Raw genomic sequence first — 15,943 nt, forward strand, 5'->3', positions numbered from 1 at the left:
TGGCAGTTGATGTGGACACACTCCAACGTACCTCTTTTGTGGAGCTGTGTGCAACTTTGAGACTATTTTCTCACCCACCGCACTCTGTTTATTTTAGTCTGTTTTTCACTTGGGCAATGAAATAGGTGGCTCTTTTCCCACATCGGTGTGAGCCAGCAAATATTATTACTCTTGGCTTGACCCCATTGGTACTGATGGGGAATCTAGTCTCAGAGCTCTGAAGGCCTGGAATCCTGAATCTCCTGGAATTGTTCTTGGACATGGACCACTTGGCAACTGTTGCCATAGAACCAGGTTGCCCAACAACAGAGCCCGGCGCATATCTGTGCACAAATAGAAGGTGGCCAACTTCCAACCGCTAGAAAATCAACTCTGATTTTGGACCTTCCTTGAGATACCGCATTTGGGATCATCCTATTGAGTTTCTCGGCTCCTGTTCTGCACTAGGTGAGCTACATTGCCATCACGAGAACCTTCTTGTCACTTATTTCAGAGGTAAAGCCAGGCCTAGATGCTACAGCTGCCACATGGCTCCCACTCAAGTAGCGAGAGGGAGGAAATTTGTTTCAGTTTGCATTTAAAGATGAATTTTCTTAATCTGCATGTTCCTAAAACAATATGTGAACCAAAATGCAGCTGCCCTTCAAAATTCGCACTTCTCTGAATTTTGCATTGCAGCTCTCCAGCTAAGCAATGTGTACAAAAATGTATGTTGTTGTTGTTTAGTCGTTTAGTCGTATCCGACTCTTCGTGACCCCCTGGACCAGAGCAGGCCAGGCACTCCTGTCTTCCACTGCCTCCCACAGTTTGGTCAAACTCATGCTGGTAGCTTCGAGAACACTGTTCAACCATCTCGTCCTCTGTCGTCCCCTTCCCCTTGTGCCCTCCAAAGTATTGGAGCCTCAGCTTCAGGATCTGTCCTTCCAGTGAGCACTCAGGGCTGATTTCCTGAAGAAGGGATAGGTTGGATCTTCTTGCAGTCCATGGGACTCTCAAGAGTCTCCTCCAGCACCATAATTCAAAAGCATCAATTCTTTGGCGATCAGCCTTCTTTATGGTCCAGCTCTCACTTCCATACATCACTACTGGGAAAACCATAGCTTTCACTATACAGACCTTTGTCAGCAAGGTGATGTGCGGTAAAGGATGCATATAGATGTGTATATTAGTGAAATTAACATACAAAAATGTGTTCAATTGGGGGCAAATCGCTTTGCAAACATGTGTATGGGGGGGGGGAATCGCCGCTAAAATACTGATGAATTTTCATGAGGAATTTAAATGAAATGCAGAATTGTGATGAAATTTGATAGTGGAAAAACACAAAATGGGAGAAGCTTACAACTCGCCCATCCCTACACTCAAAGCTGCACATCTTCCTTCCCTGTAACATGAAAGGAATGCCAAAATATGGGATGTAACCTTAAGGTCCATGAATAACCATAGTCCTTCCGTCGGGCCTGTAAGACAGAGCTATTCCGCCTGGCCTTTAATTTGAATTCAGCCTGATCTTTTATTTCCCTTCTCTTCCCTCCCCCTACCCCTTTTATGAAGATCCCACAGCTAATTCTCCCCTGGCCTCCTCGCTGGCCCAAGTAGGACCAATTCAGCCAGCTAGCCCTGGGGATTATCTAATTGATTTTTGATTTTTGAATTTTATTGTTATTCATGTTTTTATACTGTATTTTATGCTGCTTTTATAATTAAGTGTTTTAACGTGTTTTAAATTTGTTGTTAGCTGCCCTGAGCCCAGTTTTTGAACCAGGAAGGGTGGGGTATGAATAAATAAATAAATAAATAAATAAATATTAAACTTTGGGAAATGGGGAGGGGGTCCGGAGGGAGCTTTGCACCATGGCGCCGGATATGCGTAAGACAGCCCTGATGGTGCCTGGTGACCCCTGGAACATGGCCCTCGCCACCGAAAGGCTTCTCACCCTGAGCTACATGATGATGTCCCTGTGGGCATACAAAGTCAATGGAAAGATAGGGCAATCAGGGATCGAAAAATGAATGAGATGACAACACAATAGTCAGCAAGACTGGTGCATCATTGAGAGTAGACAAAGGTGGGGAAAGCAGGAGAAGGGGCAAAGCAAATGAATTCGGAAGCGGTGCTGGAAAATAGTTGGGAAAGGGATGTGTTTTTCAATACTGTTGGAAAAAACTGCTCCCCCCCCCAAAAAAAAAGAGTAAATTGTTCTGGCTCGGCTTTTGTCTCGAGCAACCTCCTTCCCTGGCTAATTTTAATGCCTGCTTTCCAAATATACTTGATAAGAAGGCATGAATAAAACGGGGGCTTAGCTTTCCATTTATGGAAGCCTCTTGTTGCTAAGTGTGTGTCGATTTACACATGCATTGATGGGGCTTTCACTGTTGCCATGGTAACCAGTGTAGCGGAGCAGTTACATAAGAATGGGAAGATGCATTCACCTGCCTCGTGGATTGCTGGAATTAATTGCAGGATGGGGAAATAAGCAAAGAGAGAAGAGAGAGATCTGAAGATCTGGGTACACTAGGGTCCACCTGTGCTGCGCAAAGCTCGTGTTCTTTAGGTAAAGGAAAAGGGACCCCTGACCATTAGGTCCAGTCGTGGCCGACTCTGGGGTTGCGGCACTCATCTTGCTTTATTGGCCGAGGGAGCCTGCGTACAGCTTCCGAGTCATGTGGCCAGCATGATTAAGCCGCTTCTGGCAAACCAGAGCAGCACACGGAAATGCCATTTACCTTCCCACTGGAGTGGTACCTATTTATCTACTTGCACTTTGACGTGTTTTTGAACTGCTAGGTTGGCAGGAGCAGGGACTGAGCAACGGGAACTCACCCCATCGCGGGGATTCGAACAGCCAACCTTCTAATCAGCAAGTCCTAGGCTCTGTGGTTTAACCCACAGTGCCACCCGTGTCCCTTCCTGTTCTTTAAACCACTGCAAAACAGGCAAAGATATAGCATGCTGGGGAAAGCTATTTCTGTTGAATTTCTCCCTGTCATACAGCTGTGAAGGGATCAGGCTCCCTGCCAGGAGGGCTGTGTGGAGATGTTGCAACTCCTTAGCCATGGACAGCAGTTTTGGGGAGGTGACTGTCTCATGCTCTATTCCTCGTGGGATCAGCTGGAGTGCAACAACATCTGGAAGGCCATAGGATCCTCTCCATCCTCAGTTGGTACTTTGCAGGTTAAAATCAGGACTTCGAATTACAGCCAGAAATGGACCTGCTGCCAGCATAGCTGTTCTGGAATTTGCATAACATTCTTCTTTCACATTGGGTCCCAATTACTATGGTGCTGTTGTTGTTGTTTAGTCGTTTAGTCGTGTCTGACTCTTCATGACCCCATGGACCAGAGCATGCCAGGCACTCCTGTCTTCCACTGCCTCCCGCAGTTTGGTCAAACTCATGTTGGTAACTTTGAGAACACTGTCCAACCATCTCGTGCTCTGTCGTCCCCTTCTCCTTGTGCCCTCCATGTTTCCCAGCATCAGGGTCTTTTCCAGGGAGTCTTCTCTTCTCATGAGGTGGCCAAAGTATTGGAGCCTCAGCTTCAGGATCTGTCCTTCCAGTGAGCACTCAGGGCTGATTTCCTTCAGAATGGAAAGGTTGGATCTTCTTGCAGTCCATGGGACTCTCAAGAGTCTCCTCCAGCACCATAATTCAAAAGCATCAATTCTTCAGTGATCAGCCTTCTTTATGGTCCAGCTCTCACTTCCATACATCACTACTGGGAAAACCATAGCTTTAACTGTACAGACCTTTGTGTGCAAAATGCTGCTGTATTTTGCACTAACTCTTGTTTTCTACCGGTGCGTGAATAATTGTGGTCAGACTGTCCAGTAAGTATCACAGTAGATTATAGAATCTAAGAGTTGGAAAGGACCCTTGAGGGAACCTTGCCCACAGCTGTCTCCTGGGTAGGCTCGAACCACCAACCTCCTGGTCAACAGCCAAACATGCTCACCCATTGCGCCACCTAAGGCTCACCACCTAAGCTGGTGAGACAGGAAATAGAATATTAGACAGGAGTTCTTTAAGGAGGGGCAAGTGACCCCATCCAGGTTAAATAGCACCCCTCTGTCCAAACCACACACAGCACCTCCACCTTCTCTGGGCTGAGTTTCACTTTGTCGGCACCAATCCATTCCAATACTGATTGCAGGCCTTGCACAGCTTCTTAGATGGAAAAGAGAGGCGGAGCTCAGTGCCCTCCGCAAGCTGGCGATACCTCACTCCGGATCCCCAGATAATCTGACTCAACGATTTCGCGTGGGTGTTCAACAGCATCATATCACAACCCCACCTGACCCTTTTTTCATAGTTATCCTCGGCACCCATCCATTTTGATCGCTTCGGTGGTAATTCAATCAATCCTTTATTAGGCATAGCAACCACACATTATAAAACAAACACCATATGCAGATTGTGGAAAATACGAATTCGGCATAACAATTTGCATAAATAATACAGTCTAACACTACCACATCACTGACCAATCAAGAACCACCAAATCTCTCTGTAATGGCCCAGTCTTTCCACATGGACAGCACTCAAAAATTTAGCCACTATCAAAGTAATTTGATCATTCCTGTCCGAGAGCAGGTCCTGAACCATTGGCGGCATAGAATCGAGCCTGTTAGGTTGTAAGGCCTCTAACAATTGTCTTCTGGCATGAATGCCAAAATCACAAGAAAAGAAAATATGCTCCAACGTATCAGGTTCCTTCCTACCACATTTGCAGAGACGCTCTGCTTCTGGGAGAGTTAAATATCTTCCTCCTACTATCATCGAGGGAAACATATTAAATCTGGCTAGCATAAACAGCCTGCACAGTTCATGATTCTTCAGATTTGTCATGTAACCCTTTTGAAAATCTCTACACAAAGGGAGATTTAAGTAAAGAGGAGAGCAAGTACCATATTTTTTGCTCTATAAGACTCACTTTTCCCCTCCTAAAAAGTGAGGGGAAATGTGTGTGCATCTTATGGAGCGAATGCAGGCTGCACAGCTATCCCAGAAGCCAGAACAGCAAGAGGGATTGCTGCTTTCACTGCGCAGCGATCCCTCTTGCTGTTCTGGCTTCTGAGATTCAGAAAAAAAAATTCTTGTTTTCCTCCTCCAAAAACTAGGTGCGTCTTGTGGTCTGGTGCATCTTATAGAGCAAAAAATACGGTAATTCTCGATGAAGCTTTCTGTGTACAGTGGTACCTCGGGTTACATACGCTTCAGGTTACATACGCTTCAGGTTACATACGCTTCAGGTTGCAGACTCTGTTAACCCAGAAATAGTGCTTCAGGTTAAGCACTTTGCTTCAGGATGAGAACAGAAATCAGGCTCTGGTGGCGTAGCAGCAGCGGGACGCCCCATTAGCTAAAGTGGTGCTTTAGGTTAAGAACAGTTTCAGGTTAAGAACCAGACCTCCGGAATGAATTAAGTACTTAACCTGAGGTACCACTGTAACTCTAAAGCCCAAATGAATGTGCAGACAGTCGTGGAGGAACCCTCTCCAGCACTTGGGTGGGACACCAAGGGGTAGCGTGAACCATCCAGCGGCGCACGCAGATGTCTGTACGGACTGGGCATGCGCAGCATCCCATACGGACTGGGCATGTGCGGCAGCCCGTAGGGACACTCAAACAGACAGTGCACATGGCACTCCATACATATGCCCGTACGGACAGTGCACGAGAGCAGCAGCCCATATGGACGCCACGCGAGAGGCGCCCAAACTAGCTGTGTGCGCCCTCGGCCACTCTACAGCATGCAGAAGTCAATCCAATAGAAGACACCTTCGCTGTCCTCTGTACAAAGCCAGAACGGCATCACCCGCTGCCAAACCACTAACCTTGAATGTAATTATTGCATGATATTTCACTGTGGTCACGAACATGAGGCCTTCTGACAGATGAATAATAGCTTTTGCAAAGCCTTTCCCCCGTCTCCCTCTCCCTTTTCTGGGCCTTAAAATAGCTTCTCTAACTCCCCTTCAGCAGCTAGTCCCTTCCCCTGAGGACTGCTCCGATGGGATGGAAAAAGCAAGACGCTTCCAGAGAGGGCTCGGGGCCCATTGAGAGCAGGGGAACTGCAGGGCTGCTGAATAGTTTATGGCCTTTCATGCCACTGTGCCTCATTGCTGGAGCCATGGGCCTGTCACTCATCTCCTGGGAGCCTCTCGAGATGGTTCTGCAAAGAAGCCGTGTAACGAGGCTTCCAAAACTGATTGCTTTTTAGCAAAATGAGAAAACCGGCTCGTACGAAGCATGGCTTTTGCCAGGGATGGCAGAGAAATGCATTCAGCTTGCCTTTGAACGTAAGTGTCCCAGCTTCACTTGAAATTCGCACCATCTCCGATTTTCTCTGACCAAAGAATGCATGCAAAGACTCGCTTGTCGGGGGGAATAATGTACAAAAATGCATTCTATAAAGGGGAGACAGTGATGGAGGAACCCTCTCCAGTACCCGGGGCGGGATGTCGAGGGGTGGGGCAAAGCGCCCGGTGGTGCACGCGAAACATCCGTACAGACTGCACATGCACGGCATCCCATACAGTCACCGTGCAAGTGGCGCCCATACTAACTGAGCACGCGCCATCGGCCACTCTAGTGCTGGGGGGGCAGCATGCCATCTAGTCACCCCCCGACTGGTGCCCAGGGTGGCCCGCCAACTCTGCCCCCCCTTCGTATGCCCCTGGGGTGAGGGGTGCTTATACTAAGCGAAGTTGTATGCTATGTGTGTTTCTTTGCGGATGTTGTTTAGTCGTGTCCGACTCTTCGTGACCCCATGGACCAGAACAAGCCAGGCACTCCTGTCTTCCACTGCCTCCCGCAGTTTGGTCAAACTCATGCTGGTAGCTTCGAGAACACTGTCCTACCATCTTATCCTCTGTCGTCCCCTTCTCCTTGTGCCCTCCATCTTTCCCAACATCAGGGTCTTTTCCAGGGAGTCTTCTCTTCTCATGAGGTGGCCAAAGTCTTGGAGCCTCAGCTTCAGGATCTGTCCTTCCAGTGAGCACTCAGGGCTGATTTCCTTCAGAATGGAGAGGTTTGATCTTCGTGCAGTCCATGGGACTCTCAAGAGTCTCCTCCAGCACCATAATTCAAAAGCATCAATTCTTTGGCGATCAGCCTTCTTTATGGTCCAGCTCTCACTTCCATACATCACTACCAGGAAAACCATAGGATAAATGTATATAAATTGCCTTGTGGACTTCTTCAAATTGCAATGAGGGAATTGAAGGGAATTTGATGAGCGAAAGTGGCTTTGAACAAACAGCAGCCTCTGTTCCATAAAGATTTGGAGATATCTACCTCGCTCAGCTCCTGAGAGGGAGTGTTGTTTGCTTGTTCACAGCTTCATTTCCTTCCGCCTTCCAACGAAAATGTTGTCTTAAGTGGCTTTTGCCGACACGTGCAGGATCCCCAGAAGGATGATATAGGAAATGGCGAGTTTCCTTTTCGCTTCACTTTCTATTCAAAAGACAAGGGAGTTCCCAACTTAACGGGTGATGGATTGCAACTTATCTGACCCTTTGGCCAACAGCAATCATAAGAAGGAATTTTTATTGCATTCAAGGGTAAGTGCAGGAACGTGCTGGCCAGTATATGACAATGGGGAGGTGCTTCCTGCACAAAATAAAAATACAGCTTTACCACTTTAAATTCCACCTTATAGGGGGTTAGGAGAGCTGTAAATAATGCCAATATATTTTGCTTCTAGCAACCAATGCACCCCTTTGATTTCAGATCGTCCATGGGTAGACGGTTCTAAAAAGCGCAGAACACAAATTTTCGCGGCCCTCTGTCAGCTATGGTGCCTCGTTTTCCAGAAGTAATGTTTTCATGCTAACTATGGATGTGTATACTTTATACACACACACACACAGAGAGAGAGAGAGAGAGAGAGAGAGAGAGAGAGAGACATATTTATTAGTTTTTTAACATACCATTTTCAACAGTGATTAAACATACTTTAACATCTTATTCATTTTTTTTTTTACTTCCATCAGTCCTATCTGAAAATTTTCCAATCTAATCTCTTAGTATGCATTTCTTATTTTCCCTGTTACATTTAAAACTCATAACCAATATCTCTATCCTTTTCTACTTACAAAACTTCTTGTAGTCCTACTAGCGTAATTTGTTGATTCCAGTCGCTCTTCAAATAATTCATAGACTTCTTCCAATCTTCTGTAAATCTCTGGTCCCGCAGGTTTCGAATCCTTCCTGTCCATTAATTTCATCTGCCATTCTTCTTTCGTCAGAATTTCTTCTTGCTTCCATTTCTGGGCTAACAATATTCTTGCCACTGTTGTTCCATATAAGAACAGTTTGACATCTTGTCTATTAATGTCTTGGCCTATAATACCAAGTAAAAATGCTTCTGGTTTTTTAAAGAATGTATATTTCAACATCTTTTTCATCTCATTATGTATCATTTCCCAGAAGTTCTTTACTTTCTTACATTCCCACCACATATGATAAAATGTTCCTTTTTTTACTTTACATTTCCAACATTTATTATTTGTCTTATACATTTTAGCTAATTTCACTGGTGTAATATACCATCTATACATCATTTTCATCATATTCTCTTTCAGAGCATTACAGGCTATAATTTTATCCTTTCATTCCACAACCTTTCCCATTCTTTAAGCTGTATATTACATCCAAAGTCTTTTGCCCAGGGTATCATTACCGATTTCACTTCCTCATCTTTCAAATGCCATTCCAACAGTATTTTATACATTTTAGACATTATTTTACATTCATTGTTTAATATTTCTATTTCAACTTTTGAAATGGATGTGTATACTCAGTTCTGACCAAACTGAGTTTGATGAGGCAGTTGTACATGATTCCACTTTCCATACTATTCGTTCCTGCCATTTCAGGGCATGAGCGTAGCCAAGGGGGCAGGGGGGCAGCTGTCCCCCAAATCAATAAAAATCTGAGGCAATCATTTATTTAAAAATGGGGTGTATTCAAGAGATATCTACAGAATAACAACAGTGGTACAATATCTATGGCAGCGTTTGAATAACCCTTGTCTAACCAAACTGCTAAGAAACAAGCAAAAAGGTACAAATTGTTGTAGGAAGGTATTAGAAAATACATAAAGAGTAAGGTAATAATGATAAGTACATCCATCACCAGAAAGGTTATACGCATGGGGAAATGAAAGGAAGTCTATTCTATGTTAGCAAAAAGAGATTGTATAAATTTAATTTTAATTTAATTTTTTGTAAACATATATAAGATTATCAATACACAATTGTTTTCATCTTGGTATATTGTGTATGTTATCTATGAATTTCTATAAAGCATTTAATCTAGGGGGGGAATATAAAAAATATTTTTAAAATCTGAGGTTCTGCCCCGCCCAAACAAAAATCCTAGCTACACCCAGGCTCAGGGCAGACAAGCTGTCTTGTTTCCCATCAGTGCATGTTCCGCATCTTTCTGCTGAAATCCCATAACTTCTTACATCACAGATGTTCAGAAGGGGTGCCTCTGTTTTGTTGTTCTGCGGCGCGAGAGTGCTCTTCCAGATGGAAATGCACTGTTATTGCATCCATACACCTGCAAGATTATTTTTTAAAAACAAAACACCAGCCTGCCTGGAGGGTCCCTGGGAATCTGGTCAGGAGCCCAAATAATAATAATAATAATAATTTATTTGTACCCCACCCATCTGGCTGGGTTTCCCTGCTTACAAATTCACTTCTTTGCAACAGTTTTTTGAATAGGGCTGCCATATTTCAAAGAGTAAAAAAAAACCAAGACACCCCGAAAGTTGATGAGCTTCTTTTAGGAAACACCCAAAATTGTTGAGCTTTTTTTTTAAAAAAAAACAAAAATGCCAAATTGACTTGTCTAAGATCCAGGACAAAGCGCTGAAATTCCCCCCGGTAATGCCCAGGAAAATCTAGACGTAAGGTAAAGGTAAAGGGACCCCTGACCGTTAGGTCCAGTCATGGCCGACTCTGGGGTTGCGGCGCTCATCTCGCTTTATTGGCCGAGGGAGCTGGCGTACAGCTTCCGGGTCATGTGGCCGGCATGACTAAGCCACTTCTGGCGAACCAGAGCAGCGCACAGAATCGCTGTTTACCTTCCCGCCGAAGTGGTACCTATTTATCTACTTGCACTTTGACGTGCTTTCGAACTACTAGGTTGGCAGGAGCAGGGACCGAGCAACAGGAGCTCACCCCGTGGCGGGGATTCAAACTGCCAACCTTCTGATCGGCAAGTCCTAGGCACTGTGGTTTAACCCACAGCGCCACCTGCGTCCCTTTAATCTAGACAGCAGTATTTGTGAAATGCTTCTGCTGCACTTTGCTAGCTCTTTTTCTTCCCCCCATTGCCCTGTTTTTCTGACTGTGTGTAACTCAATCCCTCCAGAAGAGGCCAGGCAATTTGTAATCTAATTACCACAGGCCCAACTTGAAACTCATCTTCTCTTCCTTTTAGAGCAGTCAGCGACAGCGTATTTCAAATCCACCTGCAAAATAGGATCCACTGTTATTTTTATTTTATTTTATTGAGTAAATGTCCACCTTGTAAATGCCCCCTTTGCTCCTACTTTCTCACTTAGAAATAGCACCACAAAAGCTTCAGCTCTTAAGCTGAGATGCAACCCTGTCATGGCCTCCAGTTGAAGACCGATATAACCATACAGTCATACCTCATGTTACGTTTGCTTCATGTTAAGTTCTTTCAGGTTACGTCCCGCAGTAACCCAGAAATACAGTGGTACCTCAGGTTACATATGCTTCAGGTAACATACGCTTCAGGTTACAGACTCTGCTATAGTTCTTCAGGTTAAGAACTTTGCTTCAGGATAAGAAGGTACCTGAGGTACCACTGTACTGGAAAGGGTTACTTCCGGGTTTCGCCGCTCGCACATGCGCAGAAGCACTAAATTGCGCTTTGCACATGAGTGCCAAATTGCGCTGCACACCTGCGCAGATACGGCACTTCAGGTTGCGCTCTTTTCATGTTGCAAATGGGCCTCTGGAATGGATCCCATTCGCAACCAGAGGTACCACTGTACAGTGGTACCTCGGGTTAAGTACTTAATTCGTTCTGGAGGTCCGTTCTTAACCTGAAACTGTTCTTAACCTGAAGCACCACTTTAGCTAATGGGGCCTCCTGCTGCCACTGCACCACTGGAGCACGATTTCTGTTCTTATCCTGAAGCAAAGTTCTTAACCTGAAGAACTATTTCTGGGTTAGCAGAGTCTGTAACCTGAAGCGTATGTAACCTGAAGTGTATGTAACCCGAGGTACCACTGTATTGCCAATGTAGCTGCTGGACTCCAAGTCCCATCATCCCTTTCCAATGGCCATGTTGGCTGGGACCAATGGGAGCTGGAGTCCAGCAATGGCTATATACAGATAAAGCCCATTTCAAGCACACACACACACACCAAGAATCCTGGGATTTGTAGGTTGTTGAGGGTGCTGAGAATTGTCATGGGTAAATTCCCAGGATTCCTTGAGGGAAGCAATTTGCTTTACATATATGGTACATATACCGAATCCTCTTTTAGAGTCATCTATGCCTGCCTCATGGGGGAGTGAGTTCCACATGTGTTGGTTGGATAAGTATTCTCTTTTATTTGTCTTGAAATGTTAAAGAAGCTATGCACTGTGATGAAGCTTCAACTTTTTTTAAAAAATGCCTTGAACTCACCCACCTCTCTACATCAGAATTGTTTTGAACCCTTCCACCTCTAGTTTCCAACATCACATTAGCAGCTTCTTTACTAGCTACAAAGCAGCGTGCATTTGGGTGCACAGGCCTATGGCTCAAATCCATGGAGATCCTGTAGGCTTTTTTTTAAAAAAAATAATTTATTAGTATTTTTCACACAACAACACGAAAGATATATATATATATATATATATATATATATATATGCAGGTTTTGGTGTCCTCGGGTGTCTTCCCGTGTAAAAGTTGGGGTGTCTAGGCGACGTTTCGACGAGGTCTCACTCGTCATCTTCAGGCTGGTGCTTTCGGCTTCTTATTACTGGAACAGAGCAGGATCTCAGTGTTTGAGTTCCTATAAATACTGTTGAGGGGGTGTGGTGTATAGCCTCCAATGTTCTGGGCAGAGAGGAAGTTCCCAGGCTAGTGTGCCTTTTCTTCTTTTGTTCCTTAATTACTTGAGGGATATCTTGAGTGATTTCTTGAGTGATATCCTGAGTACCACTTAGGTGGGTCATTAGGTGTGGATTAGTTGCTAAAGTCTTTGTGTCTTGACCTCTTGAACTTTGTGAAGAGTTTTTCTGAGAAGATGGCTGTACTGCACTTAGTTGTGCTCTGGCTTGGCTTCGTGTATAGGGGCGAGCTGTGGTTTTGTGGCCTGTGTCAGCCAGATCTGTGTAGGGATTGCAGGGGGGTGCAGCATCCGGAGGTGCCACCATGGTTTGGCTACTGGATGGTGTCTGTAATTTATCTGTGGAGAGGGTCTGGGTTTGGGTCTGGTGTGGTTGATTGGTGATAGCGTTCTGTGTGCCTCTGGATCTGGTGTCAGTTTTTGTCGCCTAGACACCCCAACTTTTACACGGGAAGACACCCGAGGACACCAAAACCTGCATTCCTGTACCCGTGAAAATCTACGAAAGCATATATATATATATACACACACACACACACACACACACACACACATATATATATATATATATATACACAACACACACAAAAATCAGCATTTGAAAACTAAAGAAAGCAACAACAACAACAACAACAACAACAAAATCTATATCTTACATGTTAATATTATAAACACTAAAGCAACGACAAGACATTGACTTCCACCAATCCCACAGCACCTCCTTTATCTCTCATTGTGTCTTCCTGTTTTCCTCTTTTCTTTATCATCTCTATCCTAACATCTAGATATAAATCTTTCTTTCATATCCTTTAACTTCCTGTAGGCTTAATCCTCTGCTGGACTCCGGCCACTGTATAACTTGTCATGGAGGCATAGCTCTTGCCACACCCACTCTGTTGCAATCCTGCCCCATCTTCTTACCTGTCGATTCTTCAGGTTGTCCCTCTAAAGTAGGGTTGCCGTATTTCAATAAGTGACAATGTTGTTGTTGTTGTTTGTTTTGGCAAAAGTAGTTGAGGTTTTTTGGGCCAAATTGCCCCAAAAAGACATGGCTTGCCATACATCTGGATTCTGCCATTTTCCCAATTTCTGCTCGCACACTGCTTCCGACTACAATATTCTGGGTATGTCTGGGAAATTCCAGACGTATTCCGACCCTATTAAAGCCTGCGTCCTTATTAGAGTTCCTGGGCTCAGCCAACTGCCTCTCTGCCTCCTCAGTTGGGTTCTTCCCAACATCACTGCTTGTGATCTATTGGGAGAAATCATCCAGCCTGGTCCAGCAACAAGCGGTTATCACTCCTGCAACATTGCCATCTCAGGAAGAAGAGAACAGGCCAGGAATAATAGCTGTGGAGTCATTCTCACCTGCCAACACTGACTCCTTGAGATGCATGCAAATTTCCTCCTATTGTATCTTTCGGACCTTAAGCCAATACTTTTTTTTAAGGATTGAATATATGCAAAGACAGAAGTGTGTTCTAATATCGACCAAGCACAAAAGCTGACAGTTCCGCATTCCTGGCATTGTCCTTTGCAATGCAGAGTCTCGGAGAAATAAACACATTAAGCATTACAGTAATCTGAAGAACAACAATATAAAGGGAGGTGGCCGGTACTGCGCAGTACCAGCTTACAACGATAAGGGACACTGAAGAGAGATCCGCGCTTGTTTATTGAGGTGTGGATTTTGTCTTAGGACGCTTTCAAAATGCACATCCTCAACCATCAAAGCCATTGACGAAGTTGTGAAATGGTAGAGTAGGGTAGGGAGAGTTAGTGCGTGTTAGCAAGCATAAGCCATCATCCCTGCTCAATAAATTAAGGACAACTGAAGGACTTAAATTTGGGACTCAGCTACATTATTGAAGAAAAAGTGTTTTATATACAGTGGTACTTCCGGTTGCAGACGGGATCCGTTCCAGAGGTCCGTCCGTATCCCGAAGTTTTCACAACCGTAGACCACTTCTGTGCATGCGCGAGCGGCGGTAGAACGCTTCCGCGCATGCATGAGCGGCGAAACACTTCTGGGTTTGCCGCTTTCACAACCTGAAGTTTACATTACCTGAGGGTAACATAACCCGACGTTCCACTGTATACGTTATAATGCTGTGACACTAGATGGCCCTGTGGAATCCTGTCTTTCGCCAACGTGATTTCCCACTTTGAGGTTTACAACACGTTTTTTTTCTGAAAAGCTTTTTTTGATGTGTCTAGACCCAGGCCTTGGTTCAGCGCCTGTCCCCCCTTCCTACAGAACACTGGACATTGTTGTTCTGAGATTACATCTCCCCTGTCCCACCTTCTGGGAACAAATACTTCTTTTCCTTTCCACCATCTCCTTTCTTGCTCTTGTCCCAATGTCAGGAATGTACTGGCAGATGTATGTGGGAAGCATTCGCAGTCTGGCGATGAGCTCAGTTGCTTTTTCTGAGAGACAAAAAGAATAGCTTGAACGTAAGTCCAGGGGTCTTTCAAAACCTTATATCCTTCCCAATATGCTTTTACACAAAGGGTGTCTTGCACCAGCTCAGACCACTGGCCCATTTAGCTCCATATTGTCATGAACTGGGAGAAGGGGGTAGGCTGGATGCCTAGTCAAAATCAAGGTCGTGTACATAACCTTCTGGTGGCTTCCTCTACAGCCATTGGCGTACCCCAAACCTGCTTCTTGGGAGAAAAGCAATGACAAACCTAGACAGCATCTTAAAAAGCAGAGACATCACCTTGCCAACAAAGGTCCGTATAGTTAAAGCTCTGGTTTTCCCAGTAGTGATGTATGGAAGTGAGAGCTGAAACATAAAGAAGGCTGATTGGCTAAGAATGGATACTTTTGAATTATGGTGCTGGAGGAGACTCTTGAGAGTCCCATGGACTGCAAGAAGATCAAACCTATCCATTCTGAAGGAAATCAGCCCTGAGTGCTCACTGGAAGGACAGATCCTGAAGCTGAGGCTCCAAGACTTTGGCCACCTCATGAGAAGAGAAGACTCCCTGGAAAAGACCCTGATGTTGGGAAATATGGAGGGCACAAGGAGAAGGGAACAACAGAGGACGAGATGGTTGGACAGTGTTCGCGAAGCTACCAGCATGAGTTTGACCAAACTGCGGGAGGCAGTGGAAGACAGGAGTGCCTGGCGTGCTCTGGTCCATGGGGTCACGAAGAGCCGGACACGACTAAATGACTAAACAACAACAACAACAAACCTGCTGACCTTCAGTAATGTTGGAGTCTCCATGTGCCTTCAAACCAGCCCAGCTTGTGCTTCTTGATGCATGTTTTCCCCAGTCTAGCTAGCTTGAGCACAAATTGCTGGATGGCCTGTTCTCATTGTAGATTAACCCAGCCGAAAGCCACACTTTGGCTTCCAATCAGATAAAACAAATCATAAATATACACCCCAGTTTAGCTACAGTCATGCTTAACTGATGGGTTAATCATTGTCACTTTTGTTCTGATGGCATGTAAGAAACTCTGTGCCTATTTGCTTATTAGAGAGGTTATTAAGCATAGAATAACACTGCCATCCTTCAGTCACAAGGGGCAAGATCACAGGAACCCTTGTGCTTAAAAAGTTCCCCTGTCAAGGAGTTGCCCCCAAATGTTTGGGGCCTCATGAGGCTTCTGGGCCAGAAATAAAACAAAATGGAGATGTTTAGGTTTTATGGCGGGGTCAAAGCTCAGAGGTCAAGTACATGAAGATCCCAGATTCTTGGCATCTTAGGGGTGGGGGCTGGCTGAAACACTGGAGATCTGCTTCAAGGGCAATCCTGAGCTAGAAGGACTGTTGGGATGCTGCCAGGAAGACGGGGGTATCAGGCAGGCTCCCAG

At 45.0% G+C, this 15,943-nt stretch overlaps 1 protein-coding gene across 2 annotated transcripts in view; it reads left to right on the forward strand.

Moving 5' to 3' along the window:
* The first annotated feature begins 310 nt into the window (after positions 1-310).
* SLC45A4 (solute carrier family 45 member 4) overlaps positions 311-15,943 on the forward strand; it is a 105,060-nt gene continuing 89,427 nt past the window's right edge. For both annotated transcript variants that reach the window (XM_081918789.1, XM_081918792.1), the window contains exon 1: positions 311-447. The gene's annotated coding sequence lies outside the window, so the exon portion shown is untranslated. The remainder of the gene's footprint in view (positions 448-15,943) is intronic.

The sequence above is a fragment of the Podarcis melisellensis genome (genome assembly GCF_964234715.1).
Source record: "Podarcis melisellensis genome assembly, chromosome: 7".
Taxonomy (NCBI): Eukaryota; Metazoa; Chordata; class Lepidosauria; order Squamata; family Lacertidae; genus Podarcis; species Podarcis melisellensis.